A 12,733-nucleotide genomic window follows, 5' to 3' on the forward strand; every position below is an offset into this window, starting at 1 on the left:
GGTAGGATACCAGATTGAGCTTCCAGTAGCAACTTCCGAGAACACTGCAGACCTGGCCCCCAGGAGAGCTGCTACCAGGGTTGTGATAAGTGGACTGGTATCAGGCAGCCAGTGCCCCATTGCCAAATTCAGGTCCACACTGGCCAAGCAGGATCTATGCCACCAACCGGATGCTCTATGCCTTCCTCTTGACACCCATGTAGCTATATAAACTGCCATCTTTTTCTTTCAACTTTTTATTTTGGAATAATTTTACATTTATAGAAAGTTCCCATGTACCCTTCATTTAACTTTCCCAAATATTGACATCTTACGTTTGTTAAAACTAAAAGAAAACATTGGTACCAAACTATTAACTATAGACGTTATTCAGGTTCTACCAGATTTCTCACTAATGTTGTTTTTCTGTTCCAGGATCCACATTGCTTTTAGCATAAAAAAAAAAAAAAAAAATGAAATCAGGCCAAATCCCACAGGTTTTAATAGGTAGTGCTCTCAATTTTGCTGTCTTTTTCCTAAATAGTCTGAATTTTTTATTTCTGCTTTGAATTATTTGGCAGGTCAAAAATGTTAATTATCCATGTGGTTTGATTTCAGTGTTTGATAGCTTTTAATTTCTACCCTGTTATTACCTTGTGATCAGAAAATGCATGGCACGTATTTTTTTCTTTTCTTCCTCATTTTTTAAAAGTTAAAAAAAAAATACAGAGAACAATTTCATTTTCTGAGGAACTGCCGTGCTGTTTCCCATAGTGGCTATATCATTCTACATCCCCACCAGGAATGCATAAGATTCCAATTTCTCTACATCCTCACCTACGCTTGTTATTTTATAGTCTTTTAAAATGATAACCATGTGGTTTTGATTTATATTTCCAGCATTAATTTTTATAGGAATATTTTAACAAATTGACAATGTCCAGTTTGGAATAAAATTGATACTATTATCTGCTGCATATCACATAACCCTGCTTGGTGAAAAAGGCTGAAAACGTTTGACAAGAGACCAGAGATTGGAGGTGGGACCTGGAAATGGAGGGGCCGTAACTTCAGTGCATGGCGTTTGGAGTCAGGCAGGTCAGGCTGACCCCCTCTGCCACATCCTAGCTGTGTCCTGGGCAAGCTACTCTTCATTGAGTTTTCTCTCCCTCATCTGTAAAATGGGGTGTTAATACTTCAATAGGAGGTCGTGAGGTTGAAATGAGAGAATTTATGGCAGATCTAGCACAGTGCCTGGCAGGTCATAACCCTCAGGAAAGGGTAGCTGTTATGCTGATTAAGGCTTTGCTTAAGGGTTTCCCAAGCCCCCACCCTGTACCCACCATCCAAAAGCCCCACTGTGTTGCCTGATGAAACCCAGGGCAGGCGTGGGCTCCTTTCTCTGCCTGTGCTGATGGGCAGGCCCAGGAGTCTTATCTTGGCTTGGCCCCAGGGCAGTGCAGGGAGATTAGAGAGCTTAGATGCACGTTATCAAAACCTGCAGAATCAGACTTAGGCTGGGTTGACATAACCCAAAGTGGCAAGAAAGTATTCCAGGAAGTAGACACAGGATGGTGTAGTGGGCAGAGCATGGACTGGGCCCAGCTGCCTGAGTTCCACACTCAGCGCTTGTCCTGATGCACTTTGACTAAACCTGCCTCATCTCAGGCAAAGCAGACATCCAAGTCCTTACAAGGCCCATGATATTTAAGTGGGTCAACTCCCCACCTGCCCTGCCTGCCCCTGAAGGTGTATAGGAGGGACGTGACCCCCAAAATGTCTAGTCTCTTGACCCATTAGGAATGGGCAACCGACTCAAGCCTTCCTCAGGAAGCCCAATTTCAGGCCATTTGCCGGCTGTGGGAGGAAAGAGAAACTCTGACTTCCTGCTGCATTTGGAGTGTGGAGAACTAAGCCTGAGACTCATGGGAGCCCAGAGTGGAAAGGGGAATGAATGCAGAGGAAAGCAGAACCTAGAGATGGAGAGACTGTTAGTTAGGAATCTTTTGATTGCAAGTGACAGACACTTAAGCAAAAAAGATGTTACTGGTTTACGTGCTTGAAGAGCCCAGAGTAGATCTCCCGCTTGCCTGCGCCCAGCACCCACCAGTGCAATCAGCTTGGCTGACACCTTCCACCCACCCCCACCTCATCTCCCGGGATGCTCACATCCTCACCCCAGGCCAGCTTAATTCCTAAGCATCTTCTTACATGGAGCAGCCCCACCTTTCTCGCCCTCCCGAAGAGAATGTGTGTGGCTGAGACCTCACCTGTGGGTGAGTTCTGCTTTGACACAGAAAACAATTCAAGGAGAGCTAAAAAACTGTTTGGGAAACATCTAAACCAGGGGTGTCCAAACTTGTTTCAATGTTTTTCACCAAGGGCCATATGCGGTAAAATACAAACAGCCAGGCCACTCACTCGAGGTGAAGTACGTATTGCCTCACCTGGTTTATTTAAGTAAACGAAATATATTTTTGGAATTTGCTGCGGGCCAATTAAAAATGGATTGCAGGCCGCAGTTGGCCCGCGGGCCACAGTTTGGACACCCCTGATCTAAACATTACTTAATGTTAGCTTGGATAGAAAAAAAAAATCCAATTGATATTTAGTTCTTTAAAATCTGTACTTTTTACCTCCTTCTTCATAAAAAGAGCCTAGTGATTAATTTAGATCCTGATAACAAAAGACATCTCCCTGGTGTCTAGACAATATTCCCTTACATTGAAAAAATATACACACGTGTGCAAAATACATAGATGTAACAAAATCTTAAAAATCATGATTCTTAAATGTTTAAGGCATTTTTATTGCACATGTATGTAAATTCCCATAAGGGATGTAAACCATATTCACACGTGTGTCGTCACTGACGTAGGTGCTGTGCTGGATTCCATTTGTCGGGCTCTGCACAGTCACCTGACCCTTCCCCACCCTGCCCTGTGCAGGAGGAGGCCTTGGGTAGATGGCACCAAAGAGCCTCCTGCTGCCTGGCTTCCACAATTCCCGCCAATGTGGGTGTCACTAAGAGATTGGAGGGAAAGAGGAGATGGGGGGCAGGGCACTCATCTCCCTGGCTCTCTACCTGAAGCGTCACACAGGCTGCTGGCACCCCTTGACCAAGTCCCAACCCCTGTCCAACAGCCTTCTCCACAGGCCTGGACTCGGTCAGACAAATGAAGACAAACGCCATATGATCTCACTTGTATGTGGAATCTTAAACAAAACAAACAAACAAAAAACTCATAGATACAAGGAACAGATGAGTGGTTGCCAGAGGGAGTGGGTGGTGGGTGGATGATATGGGTAAAGATAATCAAAAGATACAAACTTCCAGTTGTAAGATAAATAAGTCCTGGGATGTAATGCAAACCATGGTGACTATAGTTAAAAATACTGTACCATGTATGTATTTGAAAGTTGCTAAGAGAACGGATCTTACACTTTCTCATAAGTAAAATAATTGTCACTATATGTAGTGATGGATGTTAACTAGATTTATTGTGATCATTTTACAATATATACATGTATGAAATCATGTACACCTGAAACTAATGTTATGTGTCAATTATACCTCAATAAAAAATTATAATAAATCTTGGTATTGGTGCACAGCTAGGTCAGTGGGGAGGTCTTCCTTTAGCACCGCTCCTGACGTGTTTGATGCTCTTCTGGATTTCTGGGGACAACAAGCTGTTCCAGGCTCCTCCTGACTTATTTCCTGCCCCAAGACATGGAATCAGCTGCCCTCCCAAAGCTTAGTTCCTCGCGGTGGTAAACAGTATTGAAGGGCCTAACCTTGGTGTTACTGGTCCCAGGAGAGAAGGTGGTGGGCAGAAGTGCTACTGTTACTGAGCCATTTTTAGCAGAGGCAGAAACCAGAGATGAGATGTTTTCCAAAGGTGGTGAGTTCCCATAATGTTTTCCAGTTTTGCACATTGAGGGTTTCAGCCTGAGTGTGTGTATAAAGAGTTTCATGGACAACTAAGACTTTCTACTATAGTGACAGTAAGGATGAGGGAGCCAGAAACCCTACTGAGCCCCAAGGATTGTTTTAAGGGGTCAACACAATGTGTTCACTTTGGACTCAGCAAGCTTGATGCAGGGCACACTCCTCGGCCTGTAACAGATGCTTCAGGGTTATCAGAACAACATGCTGTGTTTTCATCTTTGTGAGTAGACATAAAGCTAAGCTTAATCTCCATATTCCCTACAGCCCTGAGCACACTGCCTTGCGTGTGGTAGGACCTGATAAATATTAAATTGCATTATGCATGGTATTGAAGGAATGAGCCAGTGATGGTGCAAGACACGGGGATGGGGTGGTGGGGTGGGGGGGTTGGTCTCCTAAGCTCTCCTCATGTTAACATACAACTCAGATCAAATAGTGTGCTTTCCAAAGGGCATCAGTCAAGTCACACGGCCTCCCTAACACCCTCAGCTGAAGGGCAGATGACAGCTCCTCAGCCCCGCCCATATAGAGGTTCTGGGAGCCCAACACAGCTTGGCCGGCCATCGTGTCCTAGAGAATGTACGGTGTTCAGCAGGGGGCGCCGTCGGCCTTTATGTCAAATTCACTTGCGCCCGGATAGAAGCCAAACGAGGAACCCTGTCCCAATGCTCTCTAGGAACTGAGGGAAACTGCTATGAAACGTGACATAAAGACACTATGAGAAGGGAGCGCAGGCTTCACTTTCAGAGACTGACAGCAGGGACACAGTTCATTATATAGAAGACACCAGGCCACATTTTTATTACAAAAGAGGCATTTTTATTCCACATAATAGGGGAAACTGCACTCAACCTATAGCCACCTGGCTAAGGTGCCTCGCCTGAGTACCTCGTTTGGTCCTTACGACAGGAGGGCAAGCTGTGTGTGGCACACACCAGTTGTGTGACCCTGGGCAAGTTATTTCCACCCTCTGCAGGCCTCTGCTTGCTCATCTGAAAGGATGGCGTTTAGCCTGCATCATCTCTAAGTGTCCCTTGCGCTCTGTCCAACTCTGACTTCTCATCCTATTGAGTCCAGGGCCAGAAGGTAAAGTGCTCAAGAAATAAGTTCTACTGGGACAACCGAGATGGCGCAATAGGTAAATGCTGTGCTTACCTTCGCTCACAACCACATCAAAATTACAACTAATCTACCAAACAACCATTATGGAGAATCGCCTAAAATCAAGCTGAACTGAAGCCTTTCAACTAAGGACACGCAGGAGAAGCCCCCTCCAGACTGGGAGGAGGGATAGAGACGTGGAAAATGCTGGTGCCACACCCACGTGTGACCATTAAGGATCAGGAGGGGTATTTCGGCTGTGGGGATCCCCCTCGTCCCCCAGAGGAGTGACAGAGCCCAGCCCCACCCCAGCCCAGGGTTCCAGTACTGAGGAGAGAAGTCCCCATAATTTCTGGTTGTGAAAACCAGTGGAGATTGGGACTGAGACTGAGTGAGCTGCACTCACAGGCGCTCCTCTTAAAGGGACCGCGCACGGACTTACCCACCAACAGAATCACTCGCTTTGAGCTCCAGTGCTGGGGCAGAAGCTGGAAAGGTGGCAGGGACACATGGTGGGGAACTGAGTTGTCCGGCTCTGGATGGGGGCTGGAGAGGCGGCTTTCTCCTGACGGGGGAGCTGGTGGAGGCCATTGTTTCATTGCTGAGCCCCCCCCCCTTCCCCATGTGTAGATGCAGGTGGCAGCCATATCTCAGTCTTCAACCATCGTTTGCCCCACCCTGGCAGTTCAAGACCTGGCCCCACGCAATTTTCGGGCACACCCAGGCCTCTTTCAATGGCTTTTATGTGCAGACCGCCTGCCTTGGCTCAAGCTGCAGACTTTCCTAGGGTCTCTCAAAGGTTTGCAGAACCCAGACACGCAGTGTCATGCAGGGTGTCAGTTCCCGCTCCTCGCACTAGAAAGCAGGATATGGTGAGGGCAAAAAGGAACAACAACGGAGCCACAGACAAGGGAGTCATACCACTATATTCTCAATGGCAGCTGGTCGAGACACAAAAGCAAACATCTGCCAGTACCCCAACTAGGGGTCTTCCTGCACCGCAGTCTCGCTGGCGGCTGGGGAGATATAGGAAATAAGATCAACATGATCCGCGATCCACAATCAGCTCACTAACCACATTTGCCAGCCGCAATCCGAATTTGCTAGCATCGCCATGGCTGTTATATTCGTGACTAACGGCTAACTGGTTACAGCTGACGGCCACCTGATCACAGCTGATGGCCATCTACTGCCCGAGCCAGCACCTTTCCACATGAGGCTGAGAGCCTGGAAACTGCTCTCTGGGACTCTGTCAGCATCTGGCTGGAGCATGTCCTGTACCTCTGGCTGAGCAGCCCTAAGCTGGCACTGGCAGCAGCCAGCCTTGGTTCGTGGCTTGGCCTCTCAAGATGCTTCTAAGTACAGCATGGGCAGGTGGCAGCCATCAGTGGTTTTTCTTTGTGGCTCCTGCTGGGTGGCCCCAGGTGGGACACGGGCTGTGGCTGAACTTGACCTACAGTGGATCCTGTTTAAAGTGGTCCTGGAGCTGGCGCCCCCAGTGGCCAGCTTCAAAGCAAGCTGGAGCATCACCCAGCCACCTCCAAGTACAAACACCCAAGAGGCAGTTTGGGCAGAGTCCTGCTGAGGAAGATCCTGCTCCATAGGGTCAGCCCCTGCACAACTCTTGCACTGTAGTCAAGGCCAGTTCTCATAATCAATGAGCCCGAGGGTCAGTCCCTCCCACTGATGTGCAATTATCAACCAAGGCTCAACAAGAGGAGGGCACACACAACCCACACAAGGGACACACCTGGAGTGCACAGCTCAGGTGACCAAGAAGACTGCGCCCCACAGCACACCTACTACATGAGGTCACTCTACTAAGACCAGAAGACATAGAAGCCCTACCGAATACACAGAAACAAACACAGGGAGGCAGCTAAAATAGGGAGACAAAGAAACATATCCCAAATAAAAGAACAGAACAAAGTTCCAGAAAAAGAACTAAGTGAAACGGAGATAAGCAATCTATCAGACACAGATTTCCAAACACTGGTTTATAAGGATGCTCAATGATCTAAGGGAGAACTTCAACAGAGAAACAGGAAGCATAAAAATGGAGATGGAAACCATGAAAAAGAACCAGTCAGAAATAAAGGATACAATAATGGAAATGAAGACTATATTACAGGGAATCAACAGTAGATTAGATGGAGCAGAGGATCCAAACAGCGATGTAGGAGATAAGGTAGCAGGGAACACCCAATCAGAACAGCAAAAAGAAAAAAGAATCCAAAACATTGCGGCGAGTTTAAAGGGACTTCAGGGACAATATCAAGCGTACCAACATTTACATTATAGGGGTGCCAGAAGGAGGAGAGAGCAAGGAATTGAACCTATTTGAAGAAATAATGACAGAAAACGTCCCTAACCTGGTGAAGGAAATAGACATAAAAGCCCAGGATGCACAGAGAGTCCCAAACAAGATAAACCCAAAGAGGCCCACACCAAGACACATCATAATTAAAATGCCAAAGGTTAAAGACAAAGAGAGAATCTTAAAAGCAGCAAGAGAAAAGCAGTTAGTTACCCACAAGGGAGCCCCCATAAGACTGGCAGCTGATTTCTCAAAAGAAACTTTGCAGACAAGAAGGGAGTGGCAGGAAATAGTCAAAGTGATGAAAAGCGAAGACATACAATCAAGATTGCTCTACCTGCAAAGCTGCCATTTAGAATTGAAGAACAGATAAGGAGCTTCCTAGTCAAAAAAAAGCTGAAGGAGTTCATCACCACCAAACCAGTATTACAAGGAATCTTGGAGGGATTTCTTTAGGATAGGAGGGGGGTTAAGGACGGGTGAAAGGGGAAGGGGTTTGCAAATTGGTTGTTACACAGTAGTCATGGGGTTGTAGGTTATAGCATAAGGAATATAGTGAATAATATTGTAATAACTAGGTATGGTGCCAGATAGGTGCTAGATTTGTCAGGGTGATAGATGGGAATGGATTGGGGGCAGGGTGAAAAAGGTGAAGGTATTAAGAAATACAAACTGGTAGTTAATACAGTAGGGGGAATACAATCAACAATGTTGTAAAGATCATGTAAGGTGTCAGATGGGCACTGGACACATCAGGGGGATCACGTCATAGACTGTGTAGGTGCCTGACCAATGTACTATACACATGAAACTGAAGTAGAATAATAGTGAAGGTCAACTATAACTAAATATACAGGTACATATAGTCACGGGATGTGGAGTACAACACAGGGAGATAGTCGATGGTATTGTAACAGCTGTATAAGATGTCAGAGGGGTAGTAGCATGGGGGGGTGTTATCACTTTATGAGGGGTTTAAATGTCTAACTATTACATTGCTTTGTACACCTGAAACTAATAAAAAAAATTAAAACAAAAAAAGAATAAGTCCTACTGTCACCATTACAGTGGCCGGCATGTAGCAGGTCCTCAATAAATGTTCACTAAACTGATACCAGCCATTAGTTGGTTCTCAGTTATTCCAGTTATATTATCTGTCTTCAATTCAATTACCAAACTTTTCTCATGAGCTCTAGGGAACAATTAGTTTTTTCCGCTAATTCTCTGGAAACTGTATTGTGAAATTTGAACAGTTGCCATTTACAAATGCATTCATTTTTAGCTCACATTCTTATGTGCTAGACACTGTTCCATGCTGGTGGCTTGGCATGCATTACCATGTTCACTTTTATTCACTTTTGACAGCACAATGAGGCAGGTGTTAATTCCCATTTGATGGATGAGGAAACTGAGGCACAGAGAGTTTAAATAATCTATCCAAAGCTGCAAAGATGGTGGAGACGGGACTCACATGTGAGTGTGTTTCTTTCCAAAGTGCCACTACTCCATAAAGCTGGCACCGGAGAACAGACCCCATTTCTGTGTTGACGTTGGCTGGATCACATTGATGCAGCCAGACATATTTCTGCTCTTGAAGAACAAAACCCTACAAAAGGACAGTTCTGTGGATGGTTTGCCCACGCTTGTCCCTAGAGAGAAAGAGTGGCTCTCATATACCCTTCCCTCACACTAATTATTGACTCAACGAATAGTTACTGAGGGCCAGGTACTATTCTAGGTGCTGGGCTCATAGCAGGGCACAATCCACACAGAAATCCATGCTCCTGGGAGCTTGTATTCTACAGGAGGATAAGAGAAGCAAACAATAAACAATGTGTATTAAATTGTATATTCAGGGAGAAAGGGCCATGAAAAGAAAATAGAGCAAAATAAAGAGTATGTGAAGATAGGAGGGGGATTTAATTTAAAATAGGCCTTCCCGTGATGATGAAATGGGTGTGGAGACTAAGGGGGGTGAGGGATGTGGATGGATGTGAGCTGTGCAGGTTTCTGGAAGAGTAACACAGGCAGTGAGCGCAAAGTACAGAGGTATGTGTGTGTCTAACATGGTAGAGGACAGTCAAGGAGACTGGGGCCTGGAGAGGAATGACAGAGGGCAACGGAGGTGGTCACAAGTGGCCAGGTTCTAGAGAGGTAATTGGAAGGCAGAACTAAAGGAACTGCTGATGGTTTGAAGGTGGCATGTGAGAGAGAGGAGGAGTCAACAGGACCCAGGGTTTTTGGCCCAAGTAACTGGAATAACAAAAAATTTACAACAATGCTGTAGCATTAAGAAGGGGCCAGCTTTTCTCTCTATCCCCATGGCCTCTGTAGACCTTTGCCCAGTGGTCTGGATGACATGCCTGTGCCAGCGTGGGACAGTGGGAGGCGCAAAGAAATCAGGAAGTATGACAAAATTATTTTACAATGTATCAAGAGTTAAGAGACAGTACCTACTTTTATTTTCATGAAGAAAAATATATGATTTTTTAAAACTTTTAATTTTGAAATAATTTTAGATTTACAGAAGAGTTGCCCAGAGAGCAGTGTCTGGAGCGCTCCAGCGTCCCCTACTGTTAACATGTGGCATAACCACAGTACAATAACAAAAAGAAGACATTACCTTTGGTGCAACACTATTAACTAAACTGCAGACTGTATTCTCATTTCCCGATTTTTCCCCTTACTGTCATTTTTGTGATGCAGGACCCCCTCCCTGTGATTTGTTGTCATGTCTCCTTAGTCTCCAGTCTGAGACACTTTCTCCTTGGTAACTGCCTGGCACCTCTCTCCTTTTTCCTGGAGCCCCAGGTCTGGGCAAAGTCTGAGTCAGGGGTAGAACTCTGCGCCGGGAGCCAGCACCAAGAGAGGAGCGGCTCAAGCTGGGTCTCCCTCCCTGGCTTGGGCCATTCCCTGGCCCCCAGCTCACTGCAGTTCTTACCCTTGGGGACTGAGTGCCTGGTCACCACCGCCACTTCTGATCAACAGAGCTGGATCTGGGAGGCAGGAAAACAGCCCCGTTGTGTTTTAGCGTAATAGTGCCTATTCACCCACAGCACACAGACGGCTAAGGAAAGGGTTGAGCCTCCCTGAACTCCACTAGGATTGAAGTACCGACTACCCAATTTGCTCCTGAGGAGGAAGAACGACGCAGCCAGTAAGAAGAGCGCCCGCTGCCCCATTTCAACCCCTCTTACCCCATCCGGAGTTTCACAGCGTGCAGCCAGGGGCACCAGATGCATGTGGCATTTTGGAGCTAAGACCGCAGTGGTGTTGCTGGTACTGTTCCAGTCAGGAAAAGCTGGTGGCCCAGTTACCATGGGAACCAAAATTTGCTTAAGGGCAGCTGGTGTTCAGATCTTATTTGGACTTAGAGATGCAATAGAGACTTAGAGATGTACGATGTCATGATGGTGGAGGTACCACACACAGTCAAATAAATCCTGCAATTGATCGCTAGAGGTGGGCACGCGTATGCCAGGCTGTGCAAACTGAAAGGTGGACTGGGATCTTTTCAGGGCATGGAAGATGGTGGTACAGCCCTCGTTTGGGAGAGGCTTCTCAGAGAACAGGGTACATGCTTTGTAAGTGCCACCAAAGCTCTTCATGCAACTGTCTGCTGGTCTGCTGATTGGGGTGGCTCATTGGTCATGGAGGGCACCGCCAGACACCAGGACACATGAGCTCTGCAGCGAGACTGTCCAAGGTTCTGGCACTGATTAGCTGTGTGACTGTGGGCAAGTGTCTTGGGCTCTCTGAGCCTCAAGGCTCTGTCAAATGCAGGAGCACAGAAACTACCCCATAATGCTGCCAAGGGTTAAACCGTGAGAACCTCACAGAGTGCTCAGGACACCGTAGCCCTCGATAAATGGTAGATCTGAAATCCTTGCTCTGGGCCTGGAGGAGTCATGTTTCCTCTTCCTGGACTGTTCTGAGCACATGCTACCCAGAGATCCTTCCAGCGCTGCCTCCACCATCTGGTGTTTGCTGGATGCTCTTGCTGGCCCTGGCTGTTAGTACACAGCGCCTGCGGGGTCTCTGCTCCCGCTCCCCACATAAAAACGCAGGATGTGGCTAGGCCGAAAAGGAATACCCATTGAGCCATACCACTATAGGTAGGGGAGTCATACCACTATAGTCTCACTGGAGGCTGGATTCACACGACGTGCGACCTGCTGTCCGCTTTTCTGCCAACTGACTGACGACTCTCCTTGACTCCACTCCCCAGTATTGCCGCGGCAGTTATATTAGTGGCCAATGGCTCAAGGGTTATAGCTGACAGCCAACTAGCCACAGCTGATGGCCATCTACTACGCGAGTCAGCACCTTTCCACGTGAGGCCAAGAGCCTGGAAACTGCTCTCTGGGGCTCTGTCCCCACACTGAGATCCAAGTGACAGAGTGACATCGGCACTCAGAAGAAGAAATGGGCTGGGGCCGATAGAAGCCTTTCTTTCCTTTAGGATTTTATTTCACTCCCAACACAGGATTCTTTAAAAAAAATCAGAGTACTGTTTCCCCACACTGTGGCAGTAAAGCTAAGTACCGCCAGGGAAGGGCATTTCTCTGTGCTTGCCTCTGGGCATACCAGGCACCGAATGTCCCGTGCCTTCCACATCCGGGTAACTTGGCCTCTGCTTTTTGGGAGACTCTCCTTCTGCGCCTCCTTTAAAACCCAGGTGTGGTGTTTTTTCTGTGACCTTAATTGACCTCTCCCAGAGTTTTTAACTCGTGTTAATTTTTCCTTTCTCTGTATTTTGTACCAGTTATTTCACATTTCTCTATTTTAATTATTTACCACAGCTGTCTTGTTTGCACAGTGGAATCGAATAGACTGTATGTGGTGTTTATACTTGTTCAAACAGACTGAGTTTCTTTTCTGATAATTTTATTTTGGTGTAAGTTTGCTTTCAGTTTAAGTAATCAAAACACACTTAGGTAAGTATTCTTGAGTGGATTAAAAATAGTTTTTAATATATTCCTAGTGTAGTGTGATGATGCTTGCAAAACTGGACATTGAAAAGATTTTTCCCTTTTATTTGTGTCTGAATAAGAGAAAGAACTGGGAAAGCAAATGTTTTAACATTTTATCTCTAAGCAAAAAAGAAACTGTAGAAGAAGTAGAAAAATAAAGATGACTTTCAGATCTAGCTTCTGGTTTGTACAAAAGGAGGAATTTAAAAATTCAGAAGGATGATTTGTCTACAAGAATCTTTTTACTTTGGCTTTCATAACTCAACATTTCCCTGGGGCCCCAGATGAGAATGCTGTTAGGTATGAAGGCAGAAATAAGTTACTGAAACTCTTAGGTGGTTAATATTAACTTTCTTTTCTTTCATGAATAAACCATATCATCTGGGACTAATGGGTGAAACTCAGGGCTTT

Source organism: Rhinolophus sinicus, chromosome 2 (assembly GCF_057876585.1).
Source record: "Rhinolophus sinicus isolate RSI-liver-muscle chromosome 2, RSI-T2T, whole genome shotgun sequence".
Lineage (NCBI taxonomy): Eukaryota > Metazoa > Chordata > Mammalia > Chiroptera > Rhinolophidae > Rhinolophus > Rhinolophus sinicus.